The sequence below is a fragment of the Phalangium opilio genome, unplaced genomic scaffold, assembly GCF_054372755.1.
Source record: "Phalangium opilio isolate 3A_F unplaced genomic scaffold, DU_Popi_V2 ptg000045l_1, whole genome shotgun sequence".
NCBI lineage: Eukaryota > Metazoa > Arthropoda > Arachnida > Opiliones > Phalangiidae > Phalangium > Phalangium opilio.
Window position 1 is genome coordinate 4805627 of NW_028324168.1, and position 24201 is coordinate 4829827.

At 37.2% G+C, this 24201-nt stretch overlaps 1 long non-coding RNA gene across 3 annotated transcripts in view; it reads right to left on the reverse strand.

Annotated features, from left to right (window-relative positions):
• Nucleotides 1–24201, reverse strand: part of LOC149676928 (uncharacterized) — a 195881-nt gene that overhangs the window by 163983 nt on the left and 7697 nt on the right. For all 3 annotated transcript variants that reach the window (XR_016366552.1, XR_016366551.1, XR_016366550.1), the window contains exons 2-3: nt 21863–23053; nt 9234–9315 (exon numbers count right to left, since the gene is read on the reverse strand). This is a non-coding gene — a long non-coding RNA (uncharacterized LOC149676928). The remainder of the gene's footprint in view (nt 1–9233; nt 9316–21862; nt 23054–24201) is intronic.

The following is a 24201-nucleotide window of genomic DNA, read 5'->3' on the forward strand; positions in this document are numbered from 1 at the left end:
GGTAGTCTTAGCAAACGAAAGACCCTAACCTTGCCACCACCGGCCAGTAAAACGGTCCGGAGGAAGAAGCGAGCCAAGCTAAACTCCAAGAAGCGCGATACATCGGTCTTCCAATGGGTTTACCAACAAGTGCCTGAGGACAATAGACTTAAGAGCCGAATGACTGACCAAGAAGAAACTGCCACTTAACTTTCAATTCAATTAAATTAATTAAAATTAACCAAAAAAAACAAAAAACAATTAACAAAATTCAGTGAATTAACCAAACGGACTACGCATCACGGTAATAATTGCAACGGCATAATTAACAAATTAACAAAAAAAAAAAACATTAATTAGAAGAAATGCGCGCGCGAAATGACCTAATCACCCGTCTAATAACCCCTCCCCTTTTCCTAAAAAACAAACTATAACTAATAAACTGTCAAATATTTAACAAAAACAAAACATTTAGGGTATAGCAATTTTTTAAACAATATAAGAAAAAAAAATATGGGAAAATTTCGCGGTTTTTGCAACTACCTACAAAAGAAAACCAAAAATTCAAACCCTCCCAAAAAAATTAAATCTTCCTCGTGATTATTAATTAATTAATTTTAATTAATTTGATTATTTTAATATTTATAAAAAAACGGTGGTTTTAATTATAAAATTTTTGGTGATGTCTATTCTGTGCTTCCAATTAACTTTCGGGGGTTTAATCTTTAATTAAATTCGATTTAAACATCGAATGAAATAAAAAACAAAGCCGCTCACATCTAGGTTGGGGTCGTCAAACAATTTAATTTAAACTGTGTGTTTATTTTTAATTAGTATTTAAGTCATTAATTAATTCGATGATTTAATAATATAATTGTATTCGTATCTTCAACGAAGTTTTAGGAATATTATTTTCCCAAAACAAATTAAATTGATATTTAAAATTAAATTAAGATTATCATAAAGAAAAGACGAGGGGTAAAATTAGAAAAGCAAATTCGACAAATACAAAAAAATATTAAAAAAAGAGAGAGTTAAATGCGTTATCTTGTACAGTATTGTTAAAAACAAGACAATTTTTAAATTGTTTTTCTTCCTTTTTTGTAAAAACAAATACGATTATAAAAAAACTAAAAAAAATTAACCCGGCGAAAATGGGTTATAAAAAGAGTTTAATTAAAAAACTGGTTTAATTATTTTTTTTGAAAGAAAATCTTACAGGGGAAGCTATCATTCAGGGGTTAAACGCGTAATGTATTTTCAATACAACCCCTGTAGAAGTGTTTCACACGCAGCACAGTAAAGTTTAGGGGCAAACCAACCCACCAGGAACGTACTAGTTACTAGAAATGAGTATGGAAGATAAGATTTCGAAACCCAAGAGCGACCTGACCTGACTGAAAAAACCTAAGGAAAAAATTTCGAACAACATTTCATCTTTCAGAGAGTTTAAAAGAAAAATATGACCATCACGTCAGTAAGAGAGAGGGTAAGTAAAAAATGCCTTTTTCTACACGCTGTTCCAGTTTTGGCGGTAGTTTCACGTCCAGAGAGAGAGGAGAGATCAACCCCGAGAGACGACGGTGCACCCCCCAACCCAACAAACCCATCCTTTATCAACCAATGAATGTAAAGAATACGGGGGCTAAGCCTAAATTTCGACCATATCCCTAAGCCTTGTCTGGTATTACCAAAGCCTGTGGAAACATCATAGCTTTAGTTGTTGTTCCGTCCGTCGAATTCTCGATTGGGGCGGAAGAAAGAAGACGGTAGCTACTTCCGGCGGAAATTACAGTCAGACGCTGGTCGGAACGGAGAGACCATGACTATCCCCGTCCTGCCCTGAATGGGCCACAACATTTCCAACCCAACCCAACCTCTTTTTTACCCCCCCTGCCTTAACTATAATCTTATAAAAAGAAAAAAATAGGGGGGAGAGGGCTAGGGACACACAAGGAGTAATAAGAATTTATCAAAATTGATTTAGAAAAATCACAAAGACCAATGATTTCCTGTCTATGTGACTCACAGACTCCAGGGGAGGTTATTGTATTTCAAAGTCATTACTGAGTGACTTTTCTAAAGTCCCATGGTTCCTGCAAGGGCATAATAAAGTCATTCATGCTGGGGGCGCTTTGGGTTACTCTAGGCTCGACCAATTAAATTACCAGTCGTCCATTGAAAGAATTTAATGATTGTTTTTCTAACTAAAATAATTGGCCACCAATCAAAGTTTCAATCACGAAAAAGAATGATCAGGAACTCGTATATTTAATAAAAGCAGGAATGAATAACGGTTAGTTTCATGGCCCAATGAATAAGCTACACCCTTCCAGAACCTAACAAAACTTTCAAAATATCTAATTGCTTATCTTCGTTATAATTTTAACGCGGAGAAATTCGTATCCAGTTTCCATGGAAAACTACATCAGTGGAATGAATTTAACAATTGATTTTAGAGATTAGGATCAATTAGCTGGCATTAATTTTTCAAAATTTACGCATATATATATATAGAAAAGGCGGGGAAAAGTTTCAACTTTGAAGTTTGATCCCTTTAAATTCGGGACAGCGTTTTGAGAGAGACGTCTGAGAGAAGGGAAAAGTGACGACTAAACCCGGAGAAATTTAATTGAATTTCTCTGTAAAGCTCTTTGGAGATGAAAGCTCTCAATTCCTATGGGGGAATCTACATATTTCGCACTCGGTCACTATTTTAATTAATCAACGCAACATATGTTTAATGTTTAAGAAGCAAAAGGGGGTGGAGCAAAAGACACCGCATTTTTGAAGACGCCACCAAAGCAAAACATCTCTTAGTGTAACGATAGATATCTTAAAGATATGTTACAAAGAGCGTCTGCTAAATCGAACCTATTACCCCTACGTGATTGGTTGAATTCTCACAGGCTGAGAGATGTAAGGTTCGATTTAGCAGACGTCACTAAAGCAAAACATCTCATCGTATAACGATAGATATCTTAAAGATATGTGGGAAGGAGCGTCTGCTAAATCGAACCCCTTACCCCACGGGATTGGTTGAATTCTCACAGGCTGAGAGATGTAAGGTTCGATTTAGCAGACGCCATTACAGCAATGGTGGCACAGTAGTCCTAGTTTTAAGACTAATTAAATGTTAATTATTTTGTAATAAGAGATGATTCATTTATTTTTTAATATTTTTCCTTATAAATTTAGAAAAAGGGTCTTCTGCAGTGTTACGGTATAATATTTTGTTACCTGAAGTTTCCCTTTAGCAGTCTTTAGGGTGAAAAAGAATTTACAAAAAATATTACAAACATTAAACGTACTTCTAGTATCTATGATATGACAACATCCGAATATTAATTTGAATCTTTTTGGGCAAAATTCTATGAAAAGATGCTTAAAAAAAGGTTTGAGTTAAGACTTAAATCCTTTTTCCCGCGCGAGCCCATCTCCCGCCCAAAAACCCTTTCTCCCGTCCAACTCTAGTTGCTTCATCTTTTCACGCGCTAGGCGCTTAATTAGAATTTTCCCCTGACTAGCGCAAAAAAAAAAAAAATTCCTTCTCAGCTACCGCTTTTCTTCAACGTGTTTTTTTTTTTACTATTCACGCAATTAGGAAGTGAATATATCTTTTTCAAAGATGGAAGGAAGAAGAAGCAGAGCGTGGTATGATGGGAAAAGGTCTCATTATTTTCCTAGGGACTAACCTCCTTGACCTTTCAACGTTATTCGTGAATACAGGCCGACTCGAGTTAACACACTGACTACCACCCAAGAGAGGTTCTCATCTCCTTTCAACCTTTTCATTGTTTTGACAGAAACCCGAGTAGCTGGAAAATTATCTCATTTTTAAAAAAAAAAACCAACCAAGGGCATCTTTATCTTTTCAAGATGGACCCCCTTTCCCCTCTCCTTGCCCAAAGTAGCATCATATAGGGATTATAATTCTAAAATAGACTAATTAATTTCTGAAATACCATGGATGGATCCTACTCCACCATGTGGAGTTTGCTTCACTTATGGAATTGGCCATATGTCTAATCAGCGCCACTAGCGGATGGTCTGAAAACTACTCCCATAGAGTCTAGGTATATTTAAGCGGGTTTGCAGAATTTCCGTCAGATGGCGCGGCGTTCGAGCCACCTGGCGGAAATTCTGCAAACCCTCTTAAATATACCTAGACTCTATGCGAGTAGTTTTCAGACCATCCGCTAGTGGCGCTGATTAGACATATGGCCAATTAGTGGAATGGTCTATTCTTCAGAACTAACCTATACTATACTATTTTCCATTAAAATTCAACAATTTCTCTCGAACGAATATAGCGTCTCGAACGGAAATGATTTCATCTATATGCAAAATTCATAATTAAATAGCACCAAGACACATTATACCGTGTATCGTAAATGAGAATCAGTCGATGAAATTCAAATTGTTAAATCTCCCTCCCTCCCTTTCTTTCCATTCCATGGACATCTTATCTTTTCCCATCCAAGAATTCTCCCACTTTATCATTTGCATCTCTCTCTCTCACTTTCTCCTTGTGGCTATACTTCTCATCTTACCACTTCTTTTTTTTCACACTATTTCTATTACGTTCAAGGAATTTCAATTAATTATAACAAAGCTCGAGATGGTTACACTCTTTCTAACGTCTACGCCATATTTCTTTGTTGACTATATCAAGTTGAACAACTATACACAAAAGTTCTACTTCTTCAATTTTAAAAGGAAAGAAACGAGTAACATCAAATGCAAATGGAAGTAAAAGGAAGTGAAGAAATAGGATGAATGGAAGGCAGTAATTGATAAACTCCTCCTACTAAAACGTCAGACCTCCGCTTACCCAATCAGAAGTCCTCCCAGCATCCTCAGCGTTTACAGTACGGAATCGTAGAGGACGCCCCCCTGTGCCTTAAAAAAAAGAAGCTTGTTCTCATACAAATACAATGTCGCTAGGCGGCAGCACTTAACAATCGCCTACATATTAAGGATTGGGGCGTGCGCAAGGTACACTGGGAGAGTTTCAGTGCATGCCGCAGGTCACCCATCATAATTTCGACTCCATTTTACCTCATTCCTCCCAGTCTAAACTAGAAAAAAATGCATTTATTCAAACAGGTATACCTTAGAATTTCCTGGGATTTATTACCAACTTTAAGTTACGAACTTTTATTTTCAAAGCAGACACGGACTGGATATAGCGAAGTGAAAATTTGTTTTTAGCGTTTACATACATTTGCACGAGACGCGGGTTGTGAACGAACTCACTTGTCAATACTCGTAGTTACGAGAAGGTACCTCTTGTACCTTTGACAACGGTGTAAAGAAAGGTACGTTTCAGTTATATCTACGGTAACATTGCTTCATTTAATCCCTAATATACATTTTTGGGGGCCGGAGGAAAGGTTTTTCATCTCAGAGAGATAAGCAATTCTTTCCAGTTACGTTTTTCCTCGTGTACCGACTACCGTATCTTTCTAATTTAAGGGATAAAAAAGGAGGAAAAAATTCATAGGTGGTGCGTTAAGTTATATATTTTGAAAAGAAAAGTTTAGTTTCCGTTTTTATCTCACGAAATTTAACTTCAAAATTGTTTTATTTTTTCGCGCCAACCAAATGTCTTCTCTAACACGAGGCCTCGTTCAGAGATATGAATCGGTACGATACCGGTAAATACAGGGTGTTTTTGATAAGTCTGCATGCATAAATTGAGGGGGATGTTCTTTGGGAAATCAATTTTGAGTCGAAAATGTTCTATACTTCTATCTATGACATTTTGTTTACCCTAAGGGACACTGTTTTCTAGTTATGATTTTAAGAGTATTTTGGGGATGACCCCTTAATTAAATTAGAAATCATTGTCTTGAAATCAGTTTCTTAATTGAATTTAAGGGGTCATACGTAAAATAATCTGGATGCAATCTTAACTTGAAAAAAGTGGCCCGGACGGAAGTTACATTTTCGACTCAAAATTGATTTCCCCAAAGAACATCCCCCTTAAATTATGAATGCAGACTTATCAGAAACACCCTGTATACTTATCTACTTTTTAGTTGTCTTCCAGAACAACAACAAGAATAAACTTTGTATAATCACAATGCAAGCAAAACGCCGACACGAAAATCGGTAAACACATTTAACCTAAATTTGTCATGAGTATCACGTATTCCAAGTATATACACTTAGCTTTTCAACTAGGGTTAGATTCTCATTGCATGAACAAGCTTCTAATGCTTTTGATTAAGACCTATTACAAATAAAAGGGAGAACGGGTTTTCCTTAATGTAAACAAGACCATAGTCGCGTGCGTTCAACATTCCCAAATGAATTTTCTTTCTTATTTCTATAAAGTGTCCAGCTATATAGGGTACGATTCCTGGTCTTGACCATGGAATCTGCTAAATATTAGAGGGGGTTACTAATAGAAAGACAAATTAGGCATTGGATCTTTCTTATTAGATGCAAATAATTTTTCTCTCTCCAAGTTTAAGTTAGTAGAATATGACGTCCTTAAGATTTTCCCAGCACGATTGCCAATTTTTACTGTGCAATATTCAAGTGAAAAAGAAGTGTAAGACAGTTCATCTCATACAGAATGTACAGTCCTTATATATCTACATTATCCATTTCACGTCTTTAACGAATAATTCGAAGTAAAAATGGGCCTTGGTTAAATCACACTTGGACTTCTTCTTAAAAAGCTGAAGAAGGAAACCAATTTACGAATGCTAAACAACTTAAACATAACAATAATCAATAACACCTGTACAACACATTCTTACTTCAACTTACAGGTGTTACCATACACTTTTCCCAACTAGGGTTAACACTACCACGTTGAATTCTAGCTACACAATATCACGGTGCGATGCCAAAGTAAGAACAACATAAATGAAGTCGAAAGTTTCCGTTAGCGTCTAAGACTGTCCGTATAGCCTTTGTCACGTTTAACTCGTTACATGGCCCCATAAATTCCCCGAATCTCGTTAAGCCTTGGCTTCAGTATCGACTTAATTTGAACAATCATAATGGTACCGGTACTAATAGAGGCCCCCGAAGAAAAAGTCCACGAGAGAGAAAAAAAATGTTAGAGACAGAGGTCTTAAAGCGAAAGTGGGCTCTAATCCTGTAGAGCTTCCAAAGGCAGGCAACTCTCTATAGACTTAAGTAGCACGAGGTATCCGGGGTAGCGAAGGACGGACGGTGGTCCAATTAAAACTACACGCTCTGACCTATCGTCCAATCACTCTATACAGACTATACCCGTCGTCCGGAGTCGACTTTTTCTTTTTCTTTCCATACAGGTTCAAGATCTTTTAGTTTACTTCCGTTAAAGAAAGACGGGCACGGAATTAGGCCTACTTTTTCTTAAGCCTTAGGGTCACCAAGGTATATTATTTTCAAAATTCAAAAACAAAACAAAGGCTTAACGAATATCGCAAAGTAAGGTCGCACTAACAATTCTTAAATACCAATATTAAGTTAAGAAAAATGGAAACAAATCTCTGAGAATATTTTAGAGCCTTCAATATTTAATATCATAAGTTTATAAGATATGTTCCATAAGTGTGTCACTCGTTAATGAGAGCTTTTCATGAAGTGACGTAGGTGAAACGTCATAGATTCTTGTAAAGCGACGCGTAGTGAGGCCTTGTCAAAGGCTTAGTACAGACTAAAGAGGAGGATGGACTGCAAAACCGAGTGTAGTCAATTCTCACGTCGTTCTTGAACTAGCTCTCATTAAGCCTCTAACATTACGAAGTATGGGTAGTGACATACTTATGGAACATATCTTATAAACTTATGATAATATGATTTAAAACTAATGCTTTCATAAATAGCCAACTTTCAGGGGTAAACTCGCCCATGTTAATCCTACGAGCGCCTGTAGAAATGTTTAACCCGCAATACACTGGTGTTCGTGCCACAGCCAACTTACAGGCGCTTAACTTAATTTCTACGTGTTTTACATATAACAAAGTCTTTTGTTGCGTTTTCGTTGAAATAAAAGCTTTAGTTTTAAACCATGTACACTAGTTTCCGTTGTATTTGCCAGTGGGCATGGAGCTTTAGTACTACACGAGTCCATTTAGTTAAGAGTTAAAATATCTTGATTCATTGGTAAAACGGCAAAGCTTAATTCCTGGGCATAGCATCAAATTTAAATCTCTCGTGATATACAATCACACTGCGGGTCACCCTTTCCTTCATAGCGTCGCTAAGCCTAACCGGAAATACTTAATTAAAACCTTCCTTGATTAAAGGATCGCGTTTTGCTTCAGGGAGTGGAACGCGTACGACACAGAGAGAGAGAGAGAGAGAGAGAGAGAGAGAGAGAGAGAGAGAGAGAGAGAGAGAGAGAGAGAGAGAGAGGGTTAAACAAGGGAAAAGAGCCTTGACTTATTAGCACGAGACGCTGTGGGGTGTTTGACAGTCTTCAAATATAGTTGTTAAGTATTTCGGTTAGAGAAATACATTGTAGAGGCTTGTAAATTGGCTACAATGAGATATTTGGCCAAAGATTGAATTTGTTGCCTATCCTTAATGGAAATACAGGGTTTTCCAAAAATCTATGGTTCTATGGGCTTAATTAAATTTAAGGGATCATCCGTAAAAATCTCTGGACAATTTTAACTCTAAAACAGTGTCCCTTGAGGCAAAATGTCATAGATAGAAGTATAGAACATTTCCGACTCAAAATTGATTTCCCAAAGAACACTCCACCTTAATTTATGGTCCTGGCTTATCAGAAACGAAACACCCTGTACAGAAGGAAAGTGGATTTCAAAACCAAGTGAAACACCCAAAAAAAGAAAGAGAAAATTTTCCCTCGTATTTTTGTTCCAATTTCAGATTAATCTTCATAAGTTTTTTGGGGGTCTTTTTTCTTTCCATCTTTTCTCTTTTCATCCCCATGATCCTAACATCCCATCCTAGATACTTTTGCTCTTCCGGGAGAGTTTTGTAGAGAGAGAGAGAGAGAGAGATGGGGAGGGATTGGGAAAGAGCAAAGTGAATTGAAGACGGATAATGATGCGTCCTCCGAGGATGATGAGGAAGACAAGTATTCTCCATTTATACGCCCTCACGTTCGAACAAATAGAAACAATAAGGGTAATAGAATGGGACACTCGACAACTTATCTTGCCAGTACGCTCGCTTATAAAAGATGGCATCGTTTACCCCAACCCCAAGTCCATAGAACGAAGTAATAGATCTCTCCACTTATTTAAAAAAAAATACATCGAAAAATTTTCACTTACCGAATTTGAATGGATTGTGTATATAGTTGTAGTAAGTGTGTCATTCAGAATAGGCATTTGATATATTTATAAAGATTTCATCCTGAAAGAGAGAGGAGAAAAAATAAATTATACATTCATTTTGTTTCTGTATAATTTTAGTATAAACAGTAATGCATACAGCTACTAAGAATACCTTGGCCAAAATATCACCCGTGCATTTTAATTTCTACGCTATAGGGCCTCACTATCTCCAAGTTCTCAAACTATAACTCACGAACCGAGCCAATTCTTCCACTCGTCTGCTTTTTCCCTTCCACATTCATTTTATTTTTTATTACATGCCCAAATTCATTTTCCCAGAACCCCCTAGACTGGAATTTTACACAAATAAAGATTTATAAAGGTACCATTTGAATCTTCACCCAATCGTAAAGGAAAAAACCTACTGGGGAAAACTGGGGGCGTGCACGTTTTGTCGATGTATATACAAAAACCACAAAAACGGTGTCTTATATCAAACAGAGAAGTTTCAAGGGGCGGGGTATTTACAAAGAACCTAAATGGATATACGCGACGGGCTATTTATTTTTGCGGTTCATAAAAATCAAACTATCTAGGAAGTGAACTACTTCCTGCCTGACTTCTTTCAAACCTCAGACATTTTCTCACAATTGAAGAAATAAAATTTTCCCAGAAATCTTTAAAAGAAATTGATTGAATTTCCTGTGTTTTTTCCTTCCTAATAAAACGTATTTTATTTTTTTAACGATAACTTAAATCGAAGTATATTTGATAAAAGCATAAGTTCATAAGATATCTTAAATAAGCTTGTCGTGAAGTAACGTAGGCCATAGATTCGAGGTAAAGCGACGTACGCCTGGAGAGGCGCTGTCAAAGGCTTAGTACAGACTAATTAATAATAAGAGGGAAGAGTGTAAAAAATCAATTCTCGCTTGTCGTTCTCCTTCGAACTAGCTCGAGCTGTAAGTCTCAAGCATTACGAAGCATAGGTAGTTTCATACTTATTGAAAATATCTTATAAACTTATGATAAAAGTCAGTGACTTTATTTAGTGATAAAACTAATTTGAATTTGTTAAAATGATAAAGAAAGAAATAAAGAAAAAAAAACGGTTTTAACGCAAACAGAGACAAGGCTTACACAGACTTAAATCTTTGTAGTAGTATCTTTAAAGTATACACATGAGTAATTTAATTAAAAAGCCAATTAAAAATAGACGAGAAAAGGGAATAAAAAAATTTCTCTTTAGTATTCAAAAGACCCTATTCAAGAATTAATTACGTACTCAGATGCTAAAAAAAAGAGTAAGCAAGCAATGTACCACCATTGAAAGAAAAACGATACCATCAGAAAAGCTATAGCCGTCTTCTGTTTGGCGTGAAAGGAAACCGTTGCAAAGAAGAACAAGAAAGTTTGGAGAAACTACCCCATACAATCGGTAAACACATTTTTTTCTTGTCACTCCTGCACGGTACTGTATTTGAATTCCCAAACCCTAGCTCTTTCCCTAAATAAATTATGGCCCATTCCACAGCTCAGTGATAATTTATGCCACGGTTCAGTTCAGTTTTTTTATTCAGGCCCTGTTCATAATTTACCTTGTAAATTATTAGGCGAATTTTCTTAAGTTCTCGACCATTATTATATTTAAGCACTAACTCAGCCAAGATGGAAAGTACTTAGACCTATATTTTATAGGCTTAGCGTTAACTAAAGCGTTTCCGGGAGTCAAGAAGTATTTTAGTAGAAAAAGACGAGTGAAAAATGGTTGCAATTCCCCCGCGGTTACAATTCTGTCGATTGGCAGAATGGCCTGAGACTTTGAGAGATCGAATGGGATGGTATAAGCCTCGGTTTTAGGCTTAGAGTTAGGGGTTAAAGGTAAAGAAGTAGGGGACCTTGGTTTGCAATTTTCAATTTATCGCGCGTTGTACGTGCAGAGAGGATGAGTTAAGTGTATATGCCCATGGGACTCGAACCGGACGCCCCAAAATTGATGAGGTACTCTAGTCCTTTCAAAAAAATCAAAATGTGACCTCTACTTGACTTTATATTCAGTCAACGTCGATTTAGTATATAGGTCTAAATTTGAATACTTAAAAGAAGTTAAATATATTACTGGGACAATATTTGAATCGTGACCCGACCGGAAGAAATTGATCTTCGTCTTATCATTATCGTAAGTGTCTATCATTGGCTTATCCAGGTCACGTGCATTATCTCAGATCAGTTTTCTTTTATATTTGTATATCTTATTGGGTATCAAGTGAATTATCATAGATGTTTTACATCAATAAATGTCCTTCTAAATGCAGAAACTGTAGAGGTTTTTAAAACCTTACTACTTTTTTTTCAAAAAAGGGTGAATTCTTTCTCAGAATATATCCTTAAAGTTAAGAGGATTTTTCAAGTAGAGAAAGTAAAAAAGTTAAAAGCCTGGAAACGGAAGCTAGAGTCCTTTGTAATCAGGTTCCAAGTTTTTGTCGGTTAAAAATGATCTTCCCCGCTGGTGGGTTCGCCAAGCGCAAATCAAATAACCCAAGTATATCGCAGTTTTCAGGCATTACACCTTAGGGACAGATTATTCATCATTATTTATGCGAGGCTAGTCTGCGAAATAAAGCTTTAGCCAAACCCATGGCTCCCACGTATTTTTGTTATAGTTCTTCCAAACATCTTTATGGGATGGTCATTTTACAATATGAGTTTTAGTTTAAAAATAAGGTTGACAAATATTTTTTTAAATTATGAGCCTAAATAGTTTTTTTAGAAATACAGGGTGTTTCTGATAAGTCTGCATGCATAAATTAAGGGCTATTTGTTCTATGGGAAATCAATTTTGAGTCGAAAATGTTCTATACTTCTATCTCCTAAGGGACACTGTTTTCGAGTTATGATTTTCAAGAGTGTTTCAGGGATGACCCCTTAATTAAATTAGAAATCATTGTCTTGAAATCAGTTTCTTAAGGGGTCATCCGTAAAATACTCTGGATGCAATCTTAAATTAAAAACAGTGGCCCTTAGGACAATCTTAACTTGACATAACACTACGGTATAAACTTCTGTTAAGACTAAAAAATTTCGCGATCAGGTCAAACAAAGCAACCCACCCAAAAACGCAACATCTTGTTGTCCAAAATAATCTTAAGTTTGGGTTTTCTAGCCAAGGGGTGGAGTGACGTGTTAGTAGAATGGTAGACGGGGATGTAAATGAGGATTAGGGGGATGGTGAAGCTCAAGATATAAATGGAGAGGGGAGGTTAGGGAAAAAACCCTTGTCGCAAAGTATAGAGCATAGAGAATTGGTAAGAGGTGGGATGGGGGAGGGGAAAGGGTAAGGTTGGAGAAGAAGTGTCCTCATCAATCAAATGACAAAACGAAAGCGTCCGTAACCGCCCAGGGACCAGTTTGCCAATCGAAACAAGCTCCGGAACACGAGCCCATCGCCCATAACTCGAGCTTACAGCTTATTCCCTTCTATTTCTACCAGAGGGACACTACGATAGCTATAAGTCCAGCGCCTTTTATAGAGTTAAGCCTTGCCACTCTCTCCCTCTCTCTCAATTTTAGGGAGATAAGATTAAGAAGTCGAGTTCGTACTTATGCAAACTAAAAATAAATATAGTCTGGTCGATAATTTATAATGGAAATATAATTATTAGCTTAATCGCGAATTCATTATGAATTGCCTTCAATATCATATGGTTCCAAACTTTTGCTATGATAGATAGCCCACTTACAGGGGTAAACTCGTCTGCGTTAATCCTACGAGCGCCTGTAGAAATGTTTAACCCCGCAACACACCGGTGTTCAGGGCAAAGCCAACTTACAGGGGCTTAACTTAATTTCCACGTGTTTACGTATAACGAGTGCTTTTGTCGCGTTTTCAAGAAACAAATAAGATAGTAATGTAACTTCTATGACATTTTATTGCACAGGTCACCGTTTTCAAGTTAAGATTGGAAAGTTTTACGCATGACCCCTTAAGCATTATCTTTCAGTTTCTAAATTAAATTTAAGGGGTCATCCATAAAATTCTCCAACCATAACTTGGAAACGGTGCCCTGTGCAACAAAATGTCACACAGCACACATTTTCGACTCGAAATTCTCCAAAGAACAAGGTTTCTTTTCCTTTTTTTTAAACAAGCTTAATGTAAACAGTCCCTGATTCTCGAATGTTAAGAGGAAAACATCTCTATATATATTTTTGTAGGGCGCAACAATTTATGACTCGAGTAGGGAGGTTTAGTCAATGTCCTATCCTAGCTGGGGCTTATCCCAACCCAACTTACTAACTTTGTAGTTCAACGGAAAGACTGAAATGACTTCGGTATATAGTATAGTCTCTTTCTCTAAAAGTAAATTTGTTTCTCGGTACTTTCTACAACGACAATCCCCTCCCAGATATTTCGTCTCTCTCAAGAGTCGAATAAACACGGTTGTTACGTATTGCCAAGTCTTAGCATCGCTCCCTTCTTATATACAGGGTGTTTCTGATAAGTCTGCATCCATAAATTAAGGGGGATGTTCTTTGGGAAATCAATTTTGAGTCGAAAATGTAACTTCTATCTATGACATTTTGTTTGCAATAAGGGTTAGCTACTGCTTTCCAGTTATGATTTTTAAGAGTGTTTTAGGGATGCACCCTTAATTAAATTAGAAATCATTGTCTAAATCAGTTTCTTAATTAATTAAATTTAAGGGGTCATCCGTAAAATACTCTAGATGCAATCTTAACTCGAAAACAGTGTCCCTTAGGTCATCAAAATGGAGATAGATAGAAGTTACATTTTAGACTCAAAATCGATTTCTCAAAGAACATCAACCACTTAACTTATGCTAGACTTATCAGAAACACCCTGTATGTTTATATGCGAATAATTCCGCTCTAAGCTATAAAAACCACCGGATTTATCCACAGTGATCTCCACGGTACCATTCCTAAAAAACTGGGTCAAACGTTATACGGATGTAGTATTGTAAAAAAAAATAAGGGCTGCATGAAAACTTTTAAAGGGAGGGTGAAGTGATTTTTTATCGATTCTTCTACTAATTATACGACCAGCCTGCCTAGTGAAACATTCAGGAAATACTTCCGAACATTCCGGAAAAAAAAAGATCCGGAAAAATAAGTAACTATTTTCGTATCATGTTTACTGTTTTTTTTAAAAAATTCACTGAACTAGAATTTGGGCCTTTACAGGGTTCGTACAAAATTTTTGGAATGAAATTCCCTGACTTTTCCAGGTTTTCCCTGACTAACTTGAACAAATTTCTCTGACCATTTGCAATAACGTACATGGCGAACATATATGAAAACCAGTCTAAATTCAGTCGAATAATTTTTGCACGAGTTGTTATTGTTATAAAAATTAGCCATTTAATTCGTTTAAATTTAACATTAAGTAAATCATAAATAATCCGGAAAGATCCGGAAAAATCCGGAAAGATCCGGAAAAATCCGGAAAGATCCGGAAAAATCCGGAAAGATCCGGAAAAATCCGGAAAGATCCGGAAAAATCCGGAAAGATCCGGAAAAATCCGGAAAGATCCGGAAAGATCCGGAAAAATCCGGAAAGATCCGGAAAAATCCGGAAAGATCCGGAAAAATCCGGAAAAATCCGGAAAGATCCGGAAAAATCCGGAAAAATCCGGAAAGATCCGGAAAAATCCGGCATATCCCTCCCTCCACCTGTAACTTTAACTTAGTTTCTTCAGTCTGCCTTTTAAACCATTTTGCAATGGCTCGACCACTTCGAATGAACTTATAACAAAGGTTACTTTTAATTAGACAAAGAGAATTACCATCCCTGCGGATTTTATGGAATTTTCATCATTTCAACCGCCCCTTAAAATATAATAGACCTAAAATAAAAATCAAAATTTTGTCCATGTCTCGCGCCACGATTGTCAGGGATTTCGCTTAGTATATCAAACCATGCTTCGAGCAACACTAAATATGTGCCAGATCACCCAGGAGTGATGATGAAGTGGGTTCAGGTAAACACCTTAAATAGGTCAGTGATATTTACAAAATATTTTGTAAGGGATAAGGTAGAAAAATCAGGGATTTTCAATATAAAAATATCGTCCGAACCCTGTGTAATTAAGCAGTCTGAGAGATATGGCGGGCAAAAAATAAATAAATAAATAACCTACTCCGTTAATTACGAAATAGTATAGTAAGAAGAAAATATTCAAATTGGGTAAATAAACCCAAAGAAAAATTGGCTCTAGTTAGAAACGACTTACAAAAAGGTGTTTGAGTTTGCTTGTTTCTTCCATTATCGATCTACGCATTAATTATTAAACTTGGAGAGCAAAATGAAAGTAAAACTGATTATTTCCCAAACAATAAGAGAGGAAAAAATAAAATATTCGAGCCTAGCTTCGTGGCTTTCTTGGAGAAAACGAAACTCATACTACGACAGAAGGAATTCTGTTGAGAATCTACATGGTTGTATCTAGGGTTAGAGCGGGGGCTTCGCGCCATTTCTTTCGCTTTTACATCTATTAATGGACGTCAATTTTTGTCTCGCGACTTTGAATAAAAGGAAGAAGAAGAAGAAGAGGGAACTTCATCTCCGGAAGGTGAAAGCTAATAGGAAACGTCAAACTTGTCAAATACTTTTGCACGCCATAAAAAGCTTCTATAACCACGCCGCCGCCATTCTAGAATGTTTCTAAGTAGAGAGAGAAAGAAAAAAAGAAAAGATGTAACCGTCATAGCAGCAGCCTTGTTCAATTTTAACGCTCATTTGCATATTTAAAGTACCGTGGAAAGAAAAGTTTCAAAATCCAAAAATCTTCTTGTCTAAGTTCCAAAAAGTCCAATTTTTCTTCTTTTTTTTTTAAAAAAAAAATCTTTTCCCTTCAATAATTTTGGTTGAAAGCGGAATTTTAACTATGTACATTATAATTACTTCAATACTGGATATTTTAACGGCATGTTTACTGAGTTACAAACAATAGCACAGGAACGACGTCATGGACGGACTTCCGGATTTCAGCATTACTTCCTACTCTACTTTATAAAGTGGTCTTATCTAGAGGAACAAAATGGGAGGAGCTACGGATACAACGCGTAATCCTGATCAATTTTAAATTAAATTCAACCAAAAGCACTGACTTCCGGATTTATTGCGTTACTTCCTTCTCTATTTTGTAAAGTGGTCTTATCTAGAGGAACGAAATGGGAGGAGCTACGGATACAACACGAAATCCTGATCAATTTTAAATTAAATTCAACTAAATTTCTGAACGCGTCTCTCTTTCTCTCTCTCTCTCTCTCTCGCACACACACGCAAACTCTGGGATCGAAATTAAATTTAAATAATTTCAAAACAAAGGAAACTAAAACTAAAAAAAGGGGGAGGAAGTGACGTCGTTTGGTTCCGATGCGGAATATATTTCTATTTCCTCGGAAACCAGGCTCCCCTTTTTTTCCTTTAAATTTCCCTCTGTATCACGGGGAAATTTACAGGCACGTAGAAACAGGAGTGTTAACAACTTTTTCAACACAATGGAAATGAATTCTAGGGAGGGGAGAGGAGGCAAAGGAGTTTTGAAAAATGTCCCCCTGCCCTTTTTCCGACGTAGGAGAAGCCCCAGAAAACCACCACGTAATAGCCGTATATCAAGATTCCATCAATTCGCGCTCCAACCCTTTCCCTTTTTTTAATTTTAGGTTTTTTATTAATTCCCCGCACAGAAGCAAGAGAAACAGCGCAACAAAACTCTCATAAAGTAAGTCTCATTAATCACTCCACTTCTAACACCTTTTAATTAAAAAACCGGAGGGGGGTTTGGGGAATGATAGTGACCGTGGCTGGCTGGTTTAGGAGAAGGTAAAGCCCCCCGGGTTAATTCAAACCCCTAGAAAGATATCCCTACCCAACCCTTTTTCATTCTTTCACGTTTTCCCAACCCCCAACACCCCCAACCCAAGGGGTAGGAGGAAGATGATTACAACTTAAAAATGAAATAAATTTGTCCCAGAATAATTTGTATTCTAGTACAGAATATTTAAATCAAGAGATATCTCTATTTTTCTTTCAATAGGAACCTATAGTTATGGCTAAATATCTTCATTTCTTTGAAGCCCAGTTTAAAAGAGAAGGTATTTTCAAATGCAAATAAGAATGACGTTTACTGAGCGAAGACCAATCAGAGCTCTACTTTTTAATATATTACGTATTAGTTGAAGCATAGGTCTTATCCTTCACTAAATCTCTTACAACACCCAAGCTCATTCGTATAATACGTATGAAGGCGTTTGTATAATTAACTTTACTTTAATTAAATTAAATAATTATAATTAATTAAAGTCACCACCAACCAAGACGAGCAGCCATTAATATTCAAATTAATAAATCTTAACCCCACTACTAAACCACCGCTTCTTTTCAACCTAAGAAAGAGTTAAAACTCTAATTCACCCTTGTTATAAACGCCATCCATTCCAAGATTGTAATACTACTTTAAGCTTATTTGCATAGGAACTCCGTTAATTATTTAAAGCTATAAAACGTGTACAAGTCGGGGGACCCTATAGCTCGCGCTCGCAATTATTAAGTTCGTTTCCTTTGATCTCCCGCGAGTAATAAAAGCCAATGGGAAATTATATTATCACCTCCCTAAAAGTATAAAAAATAATCAAACTATATTTTGGTTTCAATAGCAGACACCATGGGCTGTTAAGGGATTATGACAGAACACCGTTCGTAAAACAGAAGCTTTGTTCCATTCAAGGTACACCATAAGTTTATGAGATATGTTCCGCATAAGTATGACACTGAATATACTCCGTAATCCTACTGAGAGTTACAGCTCGAGCTAGTTCTAGAACGACAAGCGAGAATTGAAGTCCTAATACACTCGGTTAATTTTGCAGGACTTCCATCTTCCTATTTAGTCTGAATACTAAGCCTTTGACAGCCCCTCATCAGGCGTCTTCGCTTTACCTCAAATCTATGACCTACGTCACTCACTTCATGACAAGCTCCAGTTTCTAAGTTACCAGTGACAAACTTAAGGTGAACATATCTCACGAACTTACTTCAATATCGTAACTCAAGTAATTCACCATGCACCACGGAAATCAATTTTATTTAGTAATAATTATCCACATCTAAGACACACAACGCATGTAATTCTTATAAATAAGAACTTAATTACCCGTAAATAACGACCCTAACCCTAATAGATCATTAACCCTAAAGGAGATAATCTCCAACATCCCCCCCCCCCACACACTAATCCAGATGGAAAAATCTCCATCAGAAATTTATCGGTTAAAACACCAAGATTCGAAAGATCATAAAGAATTAAAACGAAAGAAATCTCCGCAAAAAATAATGAAGTATTCATTCCGTTTGGAAAGCTTCTAGCCTCAAAAACGGTGAGAAATGAGAACGGTGGCGAATGGCTACCTCATACGAAGGAGTCATTTGGAGGGGGGAAAGCAGTCGGTCTAATTAATGGTCTGGTTACCCTACCTTAAAGAATTCCATGCACTAAGTCATTAGGCTCGACACAACTATTTTCATCTATTACCCGTATATATCTTAGCTTCGGTTCCAAATTGAACTCATCCTTATTAAACTAATGATGAAATTCAAAGTAATTGCGCAGTAAAAACCGTACCACGCTAAGCCTTATCAGCTAAATAAGTCTTTCCCCTTTAGTAGCCTGACCATAAGTTCATAAGATATATTCCATAAGTTTGTTAATCTCTGGTTACAAACTGGAGCTTGCCATGAAGTGATTGAGGTAGGTCATAGATTCGAGGTAAAGCGAAGACGCCTGGTCAGGCGCTGTCAAAGGCTTAGTATTCAGACTAAATAAAGTCCTGCAAAAAACGACTGGCGTCTAGCTCTCAGTAAGTCTCTAGGATTACGAAGTATAGGTAGTGGTATACTTATGCAACACGTCTTATAATAAACGTATGGTCTGACGTATACGGCTAGGCTGCCTTTCGTTAACAACTAAAACTCTATACCGAAGTTTCTTAACGACTATCTTTAGTCGCAGTTTGACTTCTAAACTTCTTAGTAACACTTACAGAATTCTCAGGTTGAGACTGAACCAAAACATTTTATGCCTTGTTAGACCCCTGTTTAGGAGTATTATATCCATGACTGCTTATATCAAAATATTAACGATTTATTCTATAGCATAGGAAGGTTATTACAAACTGCATGCGTTAGTTCGTTATTAACTTCTGGAGTTACGGAAATACGCGGGAAAATATAAGTTTCCCGCCTATTTTATATAAGGCGGGAAACTTACCCTGAACTTGTTTGTCACGCGCATCGTTTTAGATCGTACAACGTAAGCTGATTTTCCGCGGTTTTAAACACAACCAGGAGTTTTGGAATTGGGACTTAACACTGTAGTAACAACATACGTGATACCACATCCAAACTGTTTCCAGCGGAAATAAAAATACGACGTTGGTAAATCTTATTGCAAAACAACCAAGGCATTTGTGCAAAAATAAAATAAAAGTAAATACGCTTCCTTCAAAATAACCGGAACATTTACACGCTATTTTAATTATCCCAAATAAAAACGGAAATAAGAATAAGTCGACCTCAAATTGGAAGGGAAACGAGATCCCGAGTTTCTCTCAAATCCGTCGCATTCCGCAAACATAATCCGCTTCTTTTTGGGGAGAAAAAGAAAGAAAAAAAGATTTGGCTTGCCGCCAAAATGACAAAATCCAAAATGGCGCTGCCCTGAAAAACCCTTTATTTCTCAGTCCAATAAGGTCCCCCTCTAGTTATTCGCTAGGCAGCCCTATTACAAAAGATTTAAAATCGAATAAAAAGGGAGCTTAAAACCGGAACCAAGAAAGGAAGGACCCGGAACTCTTGCGCGCGTCTTTCTTTTTCATAAGAAGATATTTGAGCAATGATGGAAGTATATTATATTTGAAGCTCTAGCTAGGTAATTTGCGAAACACCCTTCGAAACTTTGACCACGTGCGTGATTTAGCGCCATTTTTGGGGCAATTTGGCGCCTTTTTCGAGGACTATCACATGTAGGAACTTCGGATTTCTTTACTTCCTAAAATGCAAAGGAAGAGAAGGAAGCCAGAGGCAAAAAACCACGTGGTTTAGCGCCATTATCGGGGTAATATGGCGCCTTTTTGAGATAGCTAAGGAGGACTAGCACGTGTAGGAACTTTGGGTTTATTCACTTCCGAAAATGCAAAAGGATGAGAAGGAAGCCAGAGGCAAAAATGTGGCGGTACGCGGGTAGTTTGATGAAAAATGATTCGGTAGTCTTTGACAATTCTTAAGCACCGTTTTTAAATACGGATGGCTAGATTCTTAGGCCGTAACCCTTACGAGGAACCTTATTCTAAACTTCCAAAGGACCGTTCCGCCCTCTTCTATTTTTTCTTTCAAACACTCAACCTTCTACACCTTCAAATAAAATTGGCGCCTTTCTAGCAACAAAGGATATTTTCTCTCCATGTCTTTTGAAATGACTTTGATCTTCGTCCTTTCTTACATGTACAGGGTGTTTCTGATAAGTCTCCATTCCATAAATCAAGGATTTGATGTTCTTTGGGAAATCGATTCTGAGTCACTGTTTTCGAGTTAAGATTGCATCCAGAGTATTTTACGGATGACCCCTTAAATTTAATTAATTAAGAAACTGATTCCAAGATAATGATTTCTAATTTAATTAAGGGGTCATCCCTAAAACACTCCAATCAAATCATAACTCCAAAACAGTGTTCCTTATGGCAGACTTATCAGAAACACCCTGTATACCCCACTAAAGGAAACCAGAACTCCCTATAACGTGATATTCATAAAAAAAAGTGTAAAATCTATAGTTAACTCTTGGTTAAACTAAGCAGACGCCGGAAATACAACACCGAGTCTATATAGTTCAGCAACGAAAACATATAATATCTCTTAATACTAGTCCACATCAATTTTATTCTGGTTTTATCACGAGAAGCGAAAAGGGCAGAGAACATTAGATAAATAATAAAAAGAATTAGGCCTTAGTTGTAGATGGAAGAGAATGCATCTGCTTTCTATTATATCTGTATCTATAATATCAACATTACACCGCAAGAGGCTGGTACGTTAGGCTTATATTGTGGCCACAGTTTCTCTCTAATCCATCATATTGCAAAAAGGAATGCGCATTACGCGATGACGCCCGGTTCTCCCGCCAAAACATGTACCGTATAGTCTATATGGGGAAAAATATTCCCAGTAAAAACCTTTTTTTCCAGATCATGTAGTACTCGTATAATATTTGAGGGGCTTGGAAAGACATGGGCTCTATTTCATCCCCAACTTTTGGAAAAGGGTCTATTCGGCTATTCAATTGCCAAACCGCTAAAATACTATAGAATATGTACAGAATTCGACTGTTTTTTGACCCGTCCAAGGCTTAGTAGTTACAGTAAAAAAGTAGTCGCTTGTGTTTAGCTGTATTTATTACCGATTCTAAATGTTTTTTTTTTGCCAGTTGACTTATTTACAAATTTACCTTTGGAAAACTTATTTCCTTGAGTTTTTCTGGTTACTCAAAAAGCACAGGGACATAACAAAGCGAGCTAGAAAAACACATTATAATAAAACGGGTACTTACATATTAACGAAGATGGAATCCAAAGATGGTGAAAAATGTCACACACGCACAAACACGTTGCTAACCTTTCACGAGAAAAGTTCACAAAGCTAAACTTCCATTTATAAACTAACACGCGACGCGACTTAAACGTCTATTATTGTTTTTTTAACAGTTTGGGAAACCGATTGAGGCATTAGTAAGTTCACGATCGACAGTTTGTAGGTTTCACACCACGCTCCAGGTAGTACCGTAATAAACTTGATCACATTAAAATGTTTTAGGTGACATGATCACGTGACTTCCAAATGTGCGCGCTATAGAGTAATTTCTTTCCCATATACAGCAACGTCATAACCCTCTATCTCTTACCTTAGTTATATCCCCCCTCCCCTTCCCTTCCGGGGGCAAATAGTATTCTCTAGTACAAAGTTGCCCCTAACGTAGGGGATACACAGTTCACTCCCCCTCTCAACCGAAATTACTCTATAGGGAAAGGGTCTATGGGACGCTGCGCTTTGACCTGAAAGTTTGTTAATGCGCGCGCAACATTTTGCAGTAGCTCCCAAGTTACAATAAGCCTTAGGGTTAGGGACTATGGGACACAGCGCTCTGACCTGACGGCTGGGAAAGGAACTATGGGACGCAGCGCTCTGACCTGACGGCTGGGAAAGGGACTATGGGACGCAGCGCTCTGACCTGACGGCTGGGAAAGGGACTATGGGACGCAGCGCTCTGACCTAACGGCTGGGAAAGGGACTATGGGACGCAGCGCTCTGACCTGACGGCTGGGAAAGGGACTATGGGACGCAGCGCTCTGACCTGACGGCTGGGAAAGGGACTATGGGACGCAGCGCTCTGACCTTAAAGTTTGCTTATTCGCGCGCCAACTTATGTACTCAACCACTATTTTCGGCATCCCGATGAACTCGTAGATAATTTTCGTCAAGTTCAAATGTAACCGCTTCACAAAAGTCAAAAAGTTCACGCAAAGTTTAAGCAACCCGATATAAACAATTCCGCGAAAAACAAACGCGTTCGGGAACCATAGTGACTCCATTTTAGATGTTTAGAATAGTACGGTTTGGTTCCCACGATCCTCCGTGCAGCTCGGTCGTGCACTATAGGCTGCCCAAATCTTGATCCTTCGCTGATGGCCAAACGTGACCCTTCCAAGAAATGTCCATCGTGCCGTCATTCAGCCAAAAAGACCTTAAAATAAATTCCTTGATTTTAGCTGATAAGTCTGTCAAAAATTAAGGGAGGGGGTGTTTTTGGGGCGATTTTAAGTCGAAAATGTTCCATAACATGTTGCCTTCCAAGACACTGTTTTCGAGTTATGATTTGAGTGTTTTACGCACGACCCCTTGCCCTTACCCAACGTGTTTTGCGTCGTTTACCAAATATTTAATATGACTTATCGGAAATAATCGATAAATATGTTAAAGGCAGAATCTCGATATTAAAATTCCAATATGAGAAGTAGGTCATTCGAACATTTACGATTTAACTAAACCTTACATCTCATTACGCCGACTAGACGGACTTAAATCCAAATCCCATAAACCCGGGCTTTACTACGTGATAAAACTGATCCGAATGATATTTTTGCGGATAAGAACTTCACGTGTATTCCATATACCTCGTATAAAACAATGAATGTTCCATAGTTACCCAAGAATAAATTCTTTAACCCCCCCCCCCCGGCGTTTGAAGACAACTAAAAACCTTCCTAGACTACAAGGAAGTCACTATTCTCGGGTGAAATGAATCAATTCGGATGCAGTTTTCTTACTGCACCCATACATATATATATCTGATGGATGCGTTATTATTACGAATTCGACAATGACATACATCCCGGAACCGGTGGGTACGGTATGGTATCTTATACTTAAAGTTTTTTATTTTATTTTGAAATATACTATAGTATCGTATAGACCCTAGCAAGGCTTTCATCGTTTTAAAAGATTTTAGGGTAAGGATTTTTCTACAAAATATCATTACTTACCAACAGACAATCCATAACGTACAAATTTTTTGATAGCTCTAGAATCTAGATAGAAAAACGTTACCCCAATTTGAAGTATAAGGCTTTTTTTTCATATAATATATATTGTGATTTGTATTTTGCATGAAGGTTATGGATTTTTTATTATTTTTCTGGTGTTGTTTTTAAGATTACATACAGGGTATTTTTGATAAGTCTGCATGCATAAATTAAGGGGAATGTTCTTTGGGAAATCAATTTTGAGTTGAAAATCTAACTTCAATCTATCACCATTTTGTTTGATCTAAGGGACACTGTTTTCGAGTTAAGATTGCATCCAGAGTATTAATTTTACGGATGGCCCCTTAAA